A 15,069-nucleotide genomic window follows, 5' to 3' on the forward strand; every position below is an offset into this window, starting at 1 on the left:
TGGGAAATGTTTGAATTCTGACTGACTAGGATGGAAAGGCCTTTTGACACTCAGGGAATTCAACAGAGAATCCCCAAAAGGCCCTACTTGTAGTTTTAGTCCTAAGAAGAGGACTAAAACTAGTTCTAGAGTAAAGTTTATTGTAGACCTGCCTTAACAAAGTTGAAAAAGAAGCTTCAAAATGATCAAGTTAATCTCCAAATAAATTGATTGCCTGCCAGAACAAAACTCAACTTCTTTTAATGAAACATAAAAATTGCTCAACAATATCCATAAAAAATTACCAGATATGCAAAGAACCATGAAAATGTGACCCATAGCTAGGTGAAAAATTCATCAATAGAAACAGACCCAGAAATGACAAAGATGATAGAATTAATAGACAAGGACTTTTAAAACAGCAATTATAAATATGTATAAAATTTTAGAGTGGGAAGGGAGATACAGGCAAGGGAAGGGAGTTTCAGTATTTTCTGTGTAGATTTATCCCTTGGAGTGAATTCTGGAACAAGTATTGAGAGAGGAAAGAGTGGTGGTAACTCCTTTCTCCCCCTCTTTCTCTGATAGGTTATGTTCTGTGAATCACCCTTCTTCTCTGGGACTTTGGTAGGCTTGCTAAGGTTAACTACACCATAGCACCTGGGGAGCAAAGGAACAGAGAATACTGGAGGGCTGGTATTGCATAGCAAGTGCCTTCTGACACCTTTAAGACCTTTATGGTCCAAGAGCTATATAAAACAGCGAACTTTTTCTGCGTCCACAAGAACAAAAGGGCCCAGAATACAGATGAAAAAGAAAGACTCAGCAAACTTGCAGAAAGTTTATCAGTCTCTCAGTGGGGTGAGATGACCATCAAGTAAGATGGGGGAAGATCAGAAGGGGATGCTGCCCCATCTTAGTGGCTTATTAACAGAGTGGGGAAACACAGTGGGGAAACACGATCTCCAAGCATACTAACTTCCAAAAATGAGACCATTTAAAATCTAAAGTGGACAGCCCTTCTACCTGGATGTTGTAATGTCATTATTAAGTCTCCCTCAACAATGAGGGCAGAGGAAGAGGACAAAGGGAAAGCGATCTTAAATAGTACTGAGTTTTCATTTTGGTACATCTCAGTTTGTTTCTTGTTAAACATGCTAAAAGAAAATGACTTCCCTCTCTCCAATTGCTTTTCTAAGCATCTAGCTTTAGATTCATTACTGGATAATTTTAGAGATGTGCTCATTTCTATAGAGAAATAAACATGAAAGTAGATAGCAAACCTGTGAGAAGCTAATGTACTTTGTGTAGGTAAGCAATTTAAAAACTAATATATAGGTATAGAATTAAGAGGAAAGATGAAAAAACACAGTAGGCAGCTAAAAATAAATGTTTTTCTGTATCATTTTAAGAAGATGTGATGATTAAGTACTTGTATTCTTCATTTTGTCTTATCAGCAAATACACAGCTACAATAAAAAAACTCCATTTACCCTATCAATGTGATTTGAGAGAACAGAATTCTATGTCTACCCTAAACAGTATGATTTAAAGGGAATACACACCTAAGCTCAGCCTTAATAGTCCCTTGCTATTCACATGGTGAAATTCACTATGGATTATAAGTTTATGTAGTGTTCCTGGTTAAAATACAGCAGATCTACTCAGATTACGTAATCATACTATAATTTCTCTGAGACATAGGTTTTCATTTCTTCCAGATTGGAGTTTAAAATGCCAGCTAGTTTTAGATCACTTGAACTTTGTCGGTTCTCAGTTCCTAAAACGACCTGGGCCTTTAAATACTGTGATATTTTGGGTTTCAAAACCATTTATGTTGGGAAAAAATACTTCCTTTTCAGAGAAAAATACCCCAAAGTGTAATTTTCTCATTAACATCAATTTGACTCATTGATTCATCCTCCTATGCCAGTAGTTTGGGAAGAAAATTAAACCAACAACTAAAACAGAAATGGCTTTTTCTCCTTAGGAATTAGCAATGTAAAGAGAATGCTTATACTGTGTACAGTGCTTATATATCTAGAAAGCTAATATAAATGTTTAATAGCACAACAAATCAAATTATTGCATAATGGGAAATTTTATATACATACTTACATAGATATCAGTCTGTATGTAAATAAATATGTCTTGGCCTTTTGGCATAAAATGTGGAAATTAAAAGAAAGGTGGAAGTTACTATATTTTTCTAACATTACTTGGTCTGCTCACACTGGTAGGTTCATGTATTCTTGAACATCATGATAATTAGAGCTGCAAAGTGAAATGGATTATCAAATAAGCCTTATTGGTAATTTATTGGCTGCCTAGCATTCGTTTTTCCTAATTTGGTAACAGTACCCACCTTTTTCCCACCCTCTGTCTTTGAGCTTTATGTGGCCTAAACTATTGAGTCGAAGGAGAGGCATGTGATTCAGTTCAGCCCAATCATCATCTTTCATTTCTCTGATTAAATTAATTGGCTTAGGAATGAGCATATGACTTGGTTTAGACCAGTGAGAGTAGCCTAGGAACTCTGATTAAACTGTTGAAAGGAGCTTGTATTTTTTACTTTATTATTTTTATTTTATTATTCTTTTACTGTTTTTTTTTTATTTTTATTTTTTTTTACCATACTTCAACTTGAAACTGCTATCAGATATCTTGCCAGTTTGAATAAAGTCTACATGGAAGAGAGTAGAGCTGAGAGATGGGAAGATACTGAGTCTTAATGACATTCTTCGAGATGCTGGGTGTAATTGGGCCTGCAGATAGAGTTTCATATAGGTAAGTCAGTAAATTCCCTTGTTTGCTTAGACAAGCTTGAGTTAGGTTTTCTGTAACTTGCAACAAAGGAGTACTATATTGGACATTTTCCGTTTGCTCTCCAGATTCACTCTCTATGTCCCAGGGAACTGACCTATCTGGACTGCATCATAAGAGTTCTTTTGCCCTCTGGCTTCTGGTTGTGTTAAGCCAATGGAAATCTTCCTAAAGAATGAAGTCTGGGCATTTATTTCATGGGAGTTCTCCCTGTTAGATAATAATAGGTTGGATGATCCCAGCTTTATCCAGAGGTTATAGATCCTGTCAAGTTCCCTTCTGTCTCCAGGTTTGAGTAGCCATTCTCTCAATGGCTTTAAACCATCTGATGGTTTACCTCCCCACAATTGCCAGCCCTGGGGTAAAGCATTATTCTTAACTAATTTCCTGTAACCCTTTCCATACTTTTGTAGTTTCTCTATTAAATTCTCAATTATCTAGTTTGAGTGAGCCATCTCTTCTTGCCAAGACCTGAGTGATACATACTCCATTCATTTTGATTTTCATAATAAATGGAAAATGCAGTTGTTTTAAAAGATGTAATTAGATTTTCTGTTTGAATTACTAATTGCTTAATACTGAATGCTCAATTGAGTATCAAGACAAGACTTCAGATGTTTTGCAATGCATGGAATTTTAGTAAGTCTTTGGTGGAGGTAACTGAGGGTTGTTAGCATCTATATGTCTTAGGACTTCTATTAAGATTCCTTTCCAGTTTATCACTCATAGAACTACCTTTTAATTGAACCATGGTAGAATACTATGTAAGTATCACAATGTTCTCACAAATTTACGTTTTAACTTCTCCAGGTCCTACAAAGAGGGCTACTTGAATTTCTGTGAGTAAATGAATAAAAAGATAATCTAGAAATGTGTTCAAATTAAATGACAACAATCTACATTCAAGTAAAACATTCATTTACTTAGTGAATTTACATCCCATGATTACTTGCTCAAAATTTTCTCTGTACCATCTATGTAAAAAGAGTTTCCTAAGGAAATTGACAATATTCACAAAATTGTAAGTTTATTTTAAAAAAATATTTAAGAGAACAAACTCTTTCCCAAGGACAGAGCTACAAATATGCTAATTTCAAATTGAATCATTGAAGCAATTTCTGAAGAACTCAATGAGGTATCATGTCATTAGTCTGTATTTTAAGTAGTAAGATTAATATAATTTATCATTCAGACTTTTTACCATGTTAACCTTTTCTTCAATTAGTCCGAAAGTTGAGCATTAATGGGTGATATAATATTTTAAAAATTAACTATACTGAACATATGTAATAAATTAATATAGGTGGATATTCAGTATTAGCCTGAGGATATGGAGTTTTTCAATAGTTAAGATGAAGCAAAATATTTATACATTAAGTTTAGAACACTTCACTAAATCAAGTCATTTTCTCACCTCACCTAGGTTTTCCTGGTTCTTTGCTTACAGCATAGCAGTTTTTATATTGAACACCAATTCAAACTAATAATAAAGATATGGTTATTATATTTTTTGAACCATAACCTCTATTGATAGTGATAATGGAACAAAACATTTGAAATTGCCCCTGACCTAAGAAAAAATAATCTAAGCCATAAGTTGTTATGTATATCTTGTCATACATGTGACATACTTTCTCTCAATCTCTTTCAACAGCAAAACCGTTTTAAAAATATATGCCATATTTAGAGAAGTCTAATAGATTTAAGAAAAGACATTGTATAATAATAGTTAATATTACCCAAGAGTTCTTTAGCAAGAATTAGTGTTTCACTGTACTAGGCACTTTTGTTGATTAAAAAGTACAATAAATTATAATTCTACTCTTAAAGAGAGTGTAATATAATATAATTTAATAGATGTGAGCTATCAACATGAGGCAGTACAAGAAGTCATGACATTTCAGAAGACGGAATTGCTGAGGACTGTTAGATGAAGGAGTCAATGTGTGTAAAGTGCTGGTTGTGGCTGTAATCTTGACTTAGTGCTTGTTATGTCACATGCTAGTTATGTGACCTTGGCTAAATATCCTGAGACAAGGTTCTCAAAATAAAGATAGTTACCTGACAACCCCACCAAACCACTGGGAAGATTTATCTTACACCTTCAGCTTTTCCCCACTAAATTCTCTTTTTTTTCTCTTCAGTTTCCTGTGATATATTTTCTAGAATTCCATCCTCAACCATTTTATTTTTTCAATTCTGTAAAGTCGCAGAGAAACTGCCTGCATTTCTAAAGACCACTTAGACCCCATGTCTTAAAACTGAATCGATAATCAGATTTATTTGAGAGTGTGTTTAACATGATAGTAGTTGTAATTTTCATACCTATAACTTCAATTACCAGTATATTTAAATTAGGAAAGTAAAAAATATATGGCCATGTTTTCATTTTCAAAAAAGTAACACTCTAGTACCAGGCTGCTGGAACAATTAGAGGGAGAAGGAATGGAAAATTTAGGCAAAGTTTATGAAGATCTGAGCATGTAAGGTAGGGCCAGGTTAAAGGGGTATGTATTTAAGAGAAAGATTGGCACATCCCCCTGCCCTGGCGTTTTGGACTATAGAAGCATTGGGATAATCTGATCTTTGGAGATTTGCTAAAATTTCTTGTGAAATCATTTTGGTCTTGCGCTTTTAGTGGGCTTGTGTTTTGATAAACTATCTCAGTTTCTTCTATGGAAATTGGTTTGTTCCACATTTTATATCTGTTAGGGTCAATTTTCGGAACATATCTATTTTATTGAGGTTTTACATTTTATTTGCACTGAGTTGTGCTATGCAATTTCTTATGATTTTAAAAAATTTCCTGTTTTTATGGGTTTTGTTGTCCTTTCTTATTTTGTATATTCGTGCTTCTTTCTTTTTTCCTTGATTAATTAGCTAGTAGATTCTGTATTTTGTTAATTTTTCCCAAAGAACTAGCATTTTATTCAGTTATTCCACTTTTTTTCTGTTTATAACTCATTTTTTGCCATTATTTTAATATTCCCTTCTTTCTTTGTTCCATTTATTTTTAACTGTTTCCAAGTTAAATGTTATATTACTCATGAAGAATTGATATCTTTGTGATATTAAATAAATTCTATTCAAGAATGTATTTCTATTAATTCAGGTGGCTATTTATTTATTTTTATTCTTTAACTTTTTATTTGTAACCATTTAAGGCTATGGTTTTTTCCATGTGATCTTTGCTTTAATTGTATCTCATTGATTCTGATATACATTTTTTTATTACCATAATTTTTATAAATCTGAGTTTTCAGTTCCCCTTTGGTTCCAATTGTTTAATAGAGAGTTCTTTAACTTTAGGAAGGGCTATTCATATTTTGATTTTGTTATTAATTTTTATATTTTTAATATGAAAGAATGACCTTTTTATCATTTCTACTTTATGAAGCTCATTGAGATTTTCTTGGGATCATAATATATAGTCTGTCTTCATGAATTTTTGTATTATTAGAAAGTATGTATATTTTCTATTTTTGCATGCAGAGTCTGTAATATATTCATAAATTTACTTTATTGGTTATGTTGTTTAGGGTCTCTCTTTTTTTATTTTTTGTACACTTGACCTGTCTTGGACTGACAGTAATATATTAAAGTTGTGTATTATTGTGTGATTCTGGTTATTTCTCTTTGCATCTCTTGTAGTTTCTGCTTTATGAAGTGATATTCTATGAAATTTGGTACATAAATATTCAAAACTTTATATTTCTGTTGTGATTCATGGCCTTTTGCATAATGACATGTCATTTATTATCTTCTTTAATGCTTCAGGTACTGAATTCTAACTTGTCAGCTATTAAGATCACAACTCCTTCCTTCTTTTCATATGCATTTTTTTTTTTTTTTTGGTATGTCTTGGCCTATCTCTTTATATTTAAACTTTCTGAATGACTTTGTTTTAGGGGTTTCTCTTATATCCAGCATGGAGTTGGATTTTGCTCTGTAAACTAAAGTAACTTTTTCTTTTAATATATGAGTTAAGTCCATTTGAATTCATTAATATCATTGATAGTTTTGGTCTCTGTTATCTGTATATGTATCATGTTTCCTTTTTCCTTTTTTTTTACATTCTTTTGGTATTTAGGAAGGTTTGTATTTTTTGTTCTAGTGGTTACTTTTATAAAAGTATTTATATATTTTTTAAAACATATAATGCCCTTAGTACCACTGTTTCTTACTTAGGCTTCTATTTAGTTTATGAGTTTCAGATGATAACCTTTGATTCTCACCTAATGCTTGTGTTGGTAGGTACATAGATAGCTTATAATTTATTCTTAATTTTTGAAATAATTTTATCTTTTTTTCACTTTCTCCCATTGTTTGATTAACTATATCTTCACATCTTGCTCATTTATTTCTAGACTGAGTTTTAAAATTTTTATGTCTACAATTTCTTCTTTAATTATATTTAGTTTATATCGAAATGTTAGTTTTCTCTGCTTTGTGATTGTCTTTATTTTTGTCTTTCTGTCTTCCTTTTGTATTTTCTGCAGCTGAAAAATTTTGATTTCTCTTTATTTTTTGATGAGAAAATTTGAGGTACAGAGAAGTTTAATGAGAAGGTTGAGTTCACACTAAGAATGGAGATTATGACCCAGGTCTTTTGACTTTCAACATGGGACCTTCCTGAACTACACTAAATTCAAAAGGACTGTCAATGAATAACAGAATTAAGTCTATAGAGAGACTGAATATACAAATGGACAATGGCCAAACCATATATATGAATAGAATTCTGACCCACCATCTGCATCAACCTGCCCAGGAAACCAATCCATTATTTACAATAAGTAGCTCAGGAAGCCAATTTGCTATAAATCAGACTTGTAGAAAGTCAGACTGCTAATTCTAGTAACAATGAAGGAAACCAAACAATACCCCTATTATAATCTACCTCAAATGACTAGGACTTGATTAATAATTAGTAACTTCTTTAATTTTCATTGATGCTTCCAAGTTAGGACTAACCAGAAAAAGTCAAATATGTACCCCTGACCAATCACATAGCATGCCCCACTTCTAGTTAGCCAGCTTACAATTTCCCCATGCCAACAACCTCCATTCAAGACATACCTGAAGCCTTATCTTTTTTTCCACTACAGAACTTTCTTACCTCTCTACCTGCTTTGAGTCTCTGCCCAAGTGCAAGTGACAGTAGCTAACTCCTTTGCTATAGCAAGCTTTGAATATATGGCCTTTGCTTGTTTTAACTTGGTTTGTCTTCATTTATATCCATACTGCTCTTATAATCGAATATTTCCTTCCACATAACTAAAATATGACTCTACCCAGATAGAAAAACCTCCCTCTAAACCCTTTTACCATGGTCTCATCATCATTTCTCATTCTTCTCCTAGAGCATTGAACTGCCAACAGAGGTCTGCTCCTTGGTCCCTAATGTCATTTCTAGGACCTCTATCTTCCACTGTCATCCCACTTCTCATCTGAGGTTCAGATAATCCATTTAGGCCACCTTATCCCCACTTCTAACATTGGTTACTGGCTTTCATGACCCATTTCTATGTTCATGATGTTACATGGAGCATGTTTATATTCTCTGTCTTTGAGTTGTCTAATAAAGAAACTATTCACATGTGGCTATTTAAGCATTTGAAATGTAGCAACCAAATTGAGATGTGCTGTAAGTATAAAATATGCACTAAATTTTGAAGATGACAAAATAATGTAAAATTCTTAATTTCTGTATTAATTTCAAATTGAAATTTTGGGTTAAACAAAATATATTATTAAAATTAATTTCATCCATTTCTTTTTAAATGTGGCTACTAGAAAATTTGAAATTACATATATGGTACACTTCATATTTCTATTGGCCAGTGCTAGTATCACCCATTTTTTCCACTTCCTCATTACTCTAAAATCTGGCTCTCATGAAACATATTAATAGCCTCCTAATTTCTAAACCTTTTTTTTCCCTTGGTCTCTATTTTCATTGGTATTTTTTTATACTTCATGTAAGTAAAATCTCCACTTTCTTGCTTATCTTCCTCCCTTGATCTCTGTAACTCTAAGCCACTACAATTCTTATCTAATTTATCTGATTACTGTTCTTCTGTCCTTTCACTGGCTTCTCTCCTTTGTTAAAAGACATGCTCTGCTTGTCTTTTTTTCACTCTTTTCCTTAAGATGTTTCATCCATTATAATGCCGTAATCATTGCATAACTGAAAACGATCAAACTGCCATCTCTAGGCCTGCCACTTCTTGTTAGCTACAGTATTTTATCTGCAATTATCTATCAGATGTTTCTACTTGGATACCCTGTCCTCAGATTGAAAATTTCATATCTAAAGCAAAACACACCATTTTGCTCTCAAAACCAGTTCTTTTCTATTTCTGCTGGTGATGTCATGATTCTCTTTATTACCCAATTTGAAACCTCTGAATTAAGCTGGATGCTTTTCTCTCTCCCATCCATTCAGTCAGGAAGACCTTAAGGCTCTCCCTTTCTAATGTATCTTGATTCCAGTCCTTCTCTCTGGTGCCAGAGATGGATGTCCTCATGTTCTGTTCAGACAGCTGCTTCTTTCTGAACCCAGAGTACCTGGGAGTATGGCATGGATATGAAACATCATGGGATGTGGTGGGGAGTGATGATGGCTTTTTCCTAGATAATTTTTCCAAAGTGATTTATTCACATTAAAAAAATTTGCTAACAGATAACTTTTTTATCTCATGAATGAAACTAGGATAAAAAAGAGAAACTGTTCTTTTAAAGTCACAGAGGCAGCATTCTTTATTTGGAGGTAAAGAGTTAAATCTAGACATACAGGAAGAGAAGACAATGAAAGCCCATTATACACATTAGAAGAGTTGAAGACAAAAGAAGTGAACCTTTTCACTCAAATCATATTGACTATGAAATTTATTGAAGTCTCAGTGTTCTGAAATTCTCTTTATAGGACATATATTGGGATTTTGAAAAAGGCCACTAAAGCTTCTGCATAATTGACAATATTTTCAGATATTTAATATTTTGTTGCATTGGGTTTTAAGCCCCCCTTCCTCCCTTCCTTTTCTTTTTGGATAGAAAAGTAGTTCATAGGGAGACAATTAATTGCTTTGACATCTTCTATGTATTGATATTTTTTGGCCACAGGAAGACACTCCATAATTCTCAAAGATACAAGGCAGAAAACCACGTGGAAGCAAAGCATAAAAATATTTGGGTGGCCCTGTATAGAAGTTACTTAGGCAATTCAGATAAAATATAAACACTGTCTAATACAAAGTCATATCTGAATTTTGGCAAGCTGGTCAAAGATGAAAATTCCAAGGTACTGTGCCCTGTTCCCATTCCTGCCATTGACACGATACACTAGATTTTTCCTTCAAGTTCTACAAAACACTTAATAAAGACAGATCATTCCCTTTAGTGCATCTTCCCATGAAAACTTTCACTTCTTTGTCATTTTGTAATTAAAATTTGTGACATTATTCCTATGTTGTCTATCTTAGTTAAAGGATCAGTGAGTACAGAGTTAGGCATGGCAAAGACATGTAATTTTAATTTTGATGTACCCAGTCTCATGTTTCTTTCCTCTAATCAGATTCTCATCTAATTATCTTCTCCTGCTTTTCCAAGAAGAGGTATTTCTGATACCGGTATCATTTGTTTTAGTTTACTGAGTCGCAAACTTGAGTGTGCATAAATGTAATTTAGAGGAGCTAATTTAAAATACAGATTACAAGTCACCAGTCCCAAAGATGCCAATTCAGTAGATCTATGATAAGAATTTTAATAGGGTCTCTAGTTGTTGAGATGCAGGATGTTGTAAGATCATACTGTGAGCATTACTGGCTTCTTAATTTAAGAAAATTCATTACCTTTCCTAAGTTATGTGTGCATATTAATTAATATTTTCTATTGTAGAATACAAGTTGTATATCCCTGTATATGAATTTTAGATATCAGAAGGTCTGGGAAAGGCGTGTGAGGTTAAAATGATTTAAATACAAGTTTTAAAGTAATATTAAAATATGTTTTTCCTTTAGGAAGCTTCTGTTTTTTTTTTTTTTTTAACATCTTAAGTAGAAAACAATCAGTCTTATTTGTATAACTCATCAATGGAACAGCTAGGCAGCAGTTAGCCAAGTGAAGAGATGGGTAGGATCCCATTTTTAGTTTCATCTAAAATTTTTGTTACTTTTGAAGAAGAAAAGTATTATTGAGATTGATGAAAAAAGCCTCCCCTTTTTATTGTAATAAAATATGCATAACATAAAATTTACTATTTTAATCATTTTTAAGTTTATGGTTTGGTAATATTAGGTACATTTACATTGTTGTGTAATCATCACCACCATCCATCTTGAGAGCTTTTTCATCTTCCTCAACTGAAACTGTGTACTTATTAAACACTAGCTCCCCATTTCTCCCTTCCCCCAGCCCCTGGCAACCATTATTTTTCTTTCTGTCTCTATGAATTTGACTACTGTAGGTACCTCATATAAGTGGACTCATACTCAAATATTTGTCCTTTTGTGACTGGCTTATTTCACTCAGTGTAACAGTTTCAAGGTTCATTCATGTTGTAGTATGTCAGAAGTTTCTTCCTTTTTTAAGTCCGAGTAATATCCCATTGTATGTATATGTTACATTTTATTTATTCATCCATCGATGGACACTTGGGTTGTATTCAGCTTTGACTTTTGTAAATAATGCTGCTATGAACATGGGTATGTACATATCCGTTCAAATGAGAAAGGCTTTTTTCTAATTTAGGAAAAACAACCATAGATATTAATTTCTATGTTTTTTAGATACATAAAGATTTTCCTTCCTGAGCCACCTACTCATAAAATGGGTATAATGCTACCACTTGCTTGCAGAACATAGAAATCCCTTGGTGGAAGTTCTGCTGCATTATTATTTATTTATGTTCTGTTCTGACACAAATAACGTGCTTGCTCAACAGACAGTGAAGTCTGCAGTTGAAATACCACTCTGGAACTGGAGTACAGGGTTGCCAGCCAGTGACCTGGAACCAATCCATATGCAATAGCTCCACAGCATACATAATACAGAGGTATGAGAAAAAATAAAAATACATCAGAGTACTCATTAAATCTTTAGCAGACTTGTTTCCAGCTTAGCTTTTTCTGTCCTTGCAAGAGAGAAATGAGTCTTATTAATGACACAGTACCAAAAACATGGAGTATAATGTAGATGTGCTTTGAAAAAGAGGTAAGTATAGAAAGAAAGAAGACAAAGAGAACCAGAGCCTTTGCTGGATTATTGGGTTAAGCAGAGGCCTAGGAATGAGAGAATGCTGCTATGCCGTATCTTCTCTTGGCAGCCTTTCCTGACTCCCCCAGTCTGTGTTGGTGCTCTCACAGCACCCTATGAGCAGCTTCCCATAACACCCCTTTCCTAGTTTAAAAGGAAATAAAGCACTCTCCTAACTCTTCTGGAGTTTATACTCTGATTATAGAGAAGAGGACAGTTTAATATAAGCAAAGAAACCAAGAAGTAACAGACATAATGAAAAGTAGAGACCATGGTGCTTTAGAGAAAAAGGAAATTTATATGGCTAATGCATTTGGAAGCTGACTCAGGTAGAAATTGGAAAGGGAAATGTTTAGCTAGGATTGGAAGAATAGGTGGATCTAGTAGGTGGAGAAGAAAAAGAAGGGCTCTCTCTTTAAGAGCTGTTAACTTATATAGGTTAATACAAAGATGGAAAGCAAAACTTGGCCAGATTTTATTTTTTTTTGCCAGTACTAGAATGTTCTTTCTCAAAAAGAGCTCACAGTTTTAATCCAACCAGCTCTCCCCCTTATAAACACTTCTATATTAAAAAAGCTTCCTTTCCATAAGTTGTTGTTGTTGTTGTTGTTGTTGTTGTTGTTTTGAGATAACTAGACGTCACAGTTTGACAAAGTTTGACAAGATTATCTCTTTTCAAGGACTTGTAATAGTGTCAGGAACAATTTAGCTACCTCTTACAACTTTGCAATTTGGGTCAAACTGTAGAACTTGCTGGTTAAATTCTGAGTACACATCAGAGTGTCAGGTTGGAGTTTGGCAGAACTCCATTCTTTACATTCATTGATAACTTTGTGCAAAGATTGCCAAAAGAGTTAAGAACATAAGATGAGACTTCAGGATTCTTTGTATCTGGTGATATTGGTGGTTTTGTAGATTTCCTTATCTTCGAATCAGCAATTCTAATGAGCAGCTTACTTGCAAATGTGCGCAATAAATACTCACTAAAGAGCAATTAGAACAAATAACCATTGAGCATTCAAGGAAGAGGGAGTTTACACATTTCCCTAAAGTAATTAACATTCCTTTTTCTTGTTTTGTTTAAATTTTGTTTTTACCTAAATTACCTTAATGCCGCCCTTAGTGAAATAGTTTAAAATAAGAGTAGCTGGAATTGGATCTTTCTTGATTAAGTGCTAAAACTACTGAGGTTAATTAGACCAGAACTGTTTGAAGCTGTTGAGTACAGATCAGTGGTCCTGAATTTTTCCAAGGAAGTCTTTGTTATGTCTCGTATTAGGCCTGGATTTTAAGAAATGGAGGTCCATGCTATCATCCTTTGATGTTTGTATCTGCATGTTTTAAAAAACAAAACACAAAGAGGGTTTGTGACTTGGAAGCATTATCTTGAGTTGGGAGGACTTCTTCCTTCTCACATCTTGCTTTAAAAACAGTACAAGTTGCGTCACCCCAAGTGGAGCTGAGGTGAGGCTTAACAGAAGTGTTCTGAAAGTCTAGCCTTGTAGTAGAGAAGAAGTAAGAATTTCTAGAAATTAAATGTTTACAACCTCTAAACTGGAGGGTGTCAGCTAAAAGAAATATGTCCCTGTTATTCCCAAAGCACATCTCTTACAAATACAATGGCTCTCAACTTTTTGACTATTTTCCAGTGGAATAAGAACATGAGATAACAATAAAGCATCCCTGTTAAGCTACCCGCTCTTTCCTCCACCCCTCACCCCAGGAGTGAATTTCATATAACTGTTTTAACAATAAAAGTGTGAGTGAATCATATTAGAACCACATTTCATGCTTGCCTTAAAGACCTATCAGTGCAAAATTAAAGACCCAAAATACTGCAGGAACAAACATAACATCATCACAAACAGCCATTGAGAAACTGGATTGATAATGTTGAAACTAGATGAAACATTCTTTATGATTAAAAAACAAGAGTTGAAATAACAGCCAGAAGCAATTCATTCATTCATGCAGCCTACAAATATATACTGAATACCTGTAATGTTCCAAATATGCTATGGGTTGGGTACATAGTGGTGATAAAACAGCCATGACCATGCTCTTACACTTACATAATCTAGTGAGAGTGACAAGCTTTAAACAAATTAATTATAATTCTGGAAACTGGTATGGAATACAAGTACAGTGTTATGGTCATGATGCTATATAATATTTGTGAGGTAAGTTGTGAAATACAGCATTAGTCTTTGTAAAAGCTAAGAAAAAGGCTAAGAGGTGGGGGAAAAATTCTAGTATTAAATTAGTTTTAGTTTTTATAACTAAATTTAAGTAATGCTTAATAAATCATTTAGTGGGTTACTAGTAATTACCCTCACACATTCATAACAATAAGTCTGTGGCATTTCATGTCAGTTATCCAGCCCATACAACCAAAGAAGGGACTCACAATTTTGACTTAGATAATATCAGGAGGGACCTTGCAGCTCTCAAAGTACAGAAGACCACAGTTTAAGAATTTTCAGCCTAGACCAAAAGGTTAGTAAATTGCAGCCTGTTATTGTATGCCCAGTGAGCTAAGAATTTTTTTACATTTTTTTACATTTTTTTACATTTTTAAATGATTGGAAAATAAATAAAAGAAATAATCTTTTGTGATATGTGAAAATTAGATAAAATTCAAATTTTAGTATCCATAAATAAAGGTTAATTGGGACACAGCCACCCTCTTTTGTTTATGTATTGTCTATGGCTGCTTTTGTGTTACAAAGGCAGATTTGAGTAGTTGTGACAGAGGCCTTACTATCTGGACCTTTACAGAAAAAGTTTGCTTTTTCTGTTGCCTATAGTGATTTAAATAAGTCCCTATTAGCAACATCACCAATTCTCAATGTTACAACTTTTCTTAAAAGGTCTTAGAAATAAGATCCTCATCATATTGATCCAAACTCTTTATGATAGTTAATTTTGTTTCAACTTGACTGAATCATAGAGCGTCCAGACATTTGACTAAATATTATTTCTAGGTATGTCTTTGAGGATGTTTCTGGATGA

General features: G+C 33.5%; 1 long non-coding RNA gene across 1 annotated transcript in view; it reads left to right on the top strand.

Annotated features, from left to right (window-relative positions):
* LOC111734138 overlaps window positions 1–15,069 on the top strand; it is a 53,574-nt gene that overhangs the window by 11,287 nt on the left and 27,218 nt on the right. Inside the window, exon 3 of the long non-coding RNA XR_002778332.1 lies at window positions 2,639–2,766. This is a non-coding gene — a long non-coding RNA (uncharacterized LOC111734138). The remainder of the gene's footprint in view (window positions 1–2,638; window positions 2,767–15,069) is intronic.

Source organism: Pteropus vampyrus, unplaced genomic scaffold, assembly GCF_000151845.1.
Source record: "Pteropus vampyrus isolate Shadow unplaced genomic scaffold, Pvam_2.0 Scaffold14, whole genome shotgun sequence".
NCBI lineage: Eukaryota > Metazoa > Chordata > Mammalia > Chiroptera > Pteropodidae > Pteropus > Pteropus vampyrus.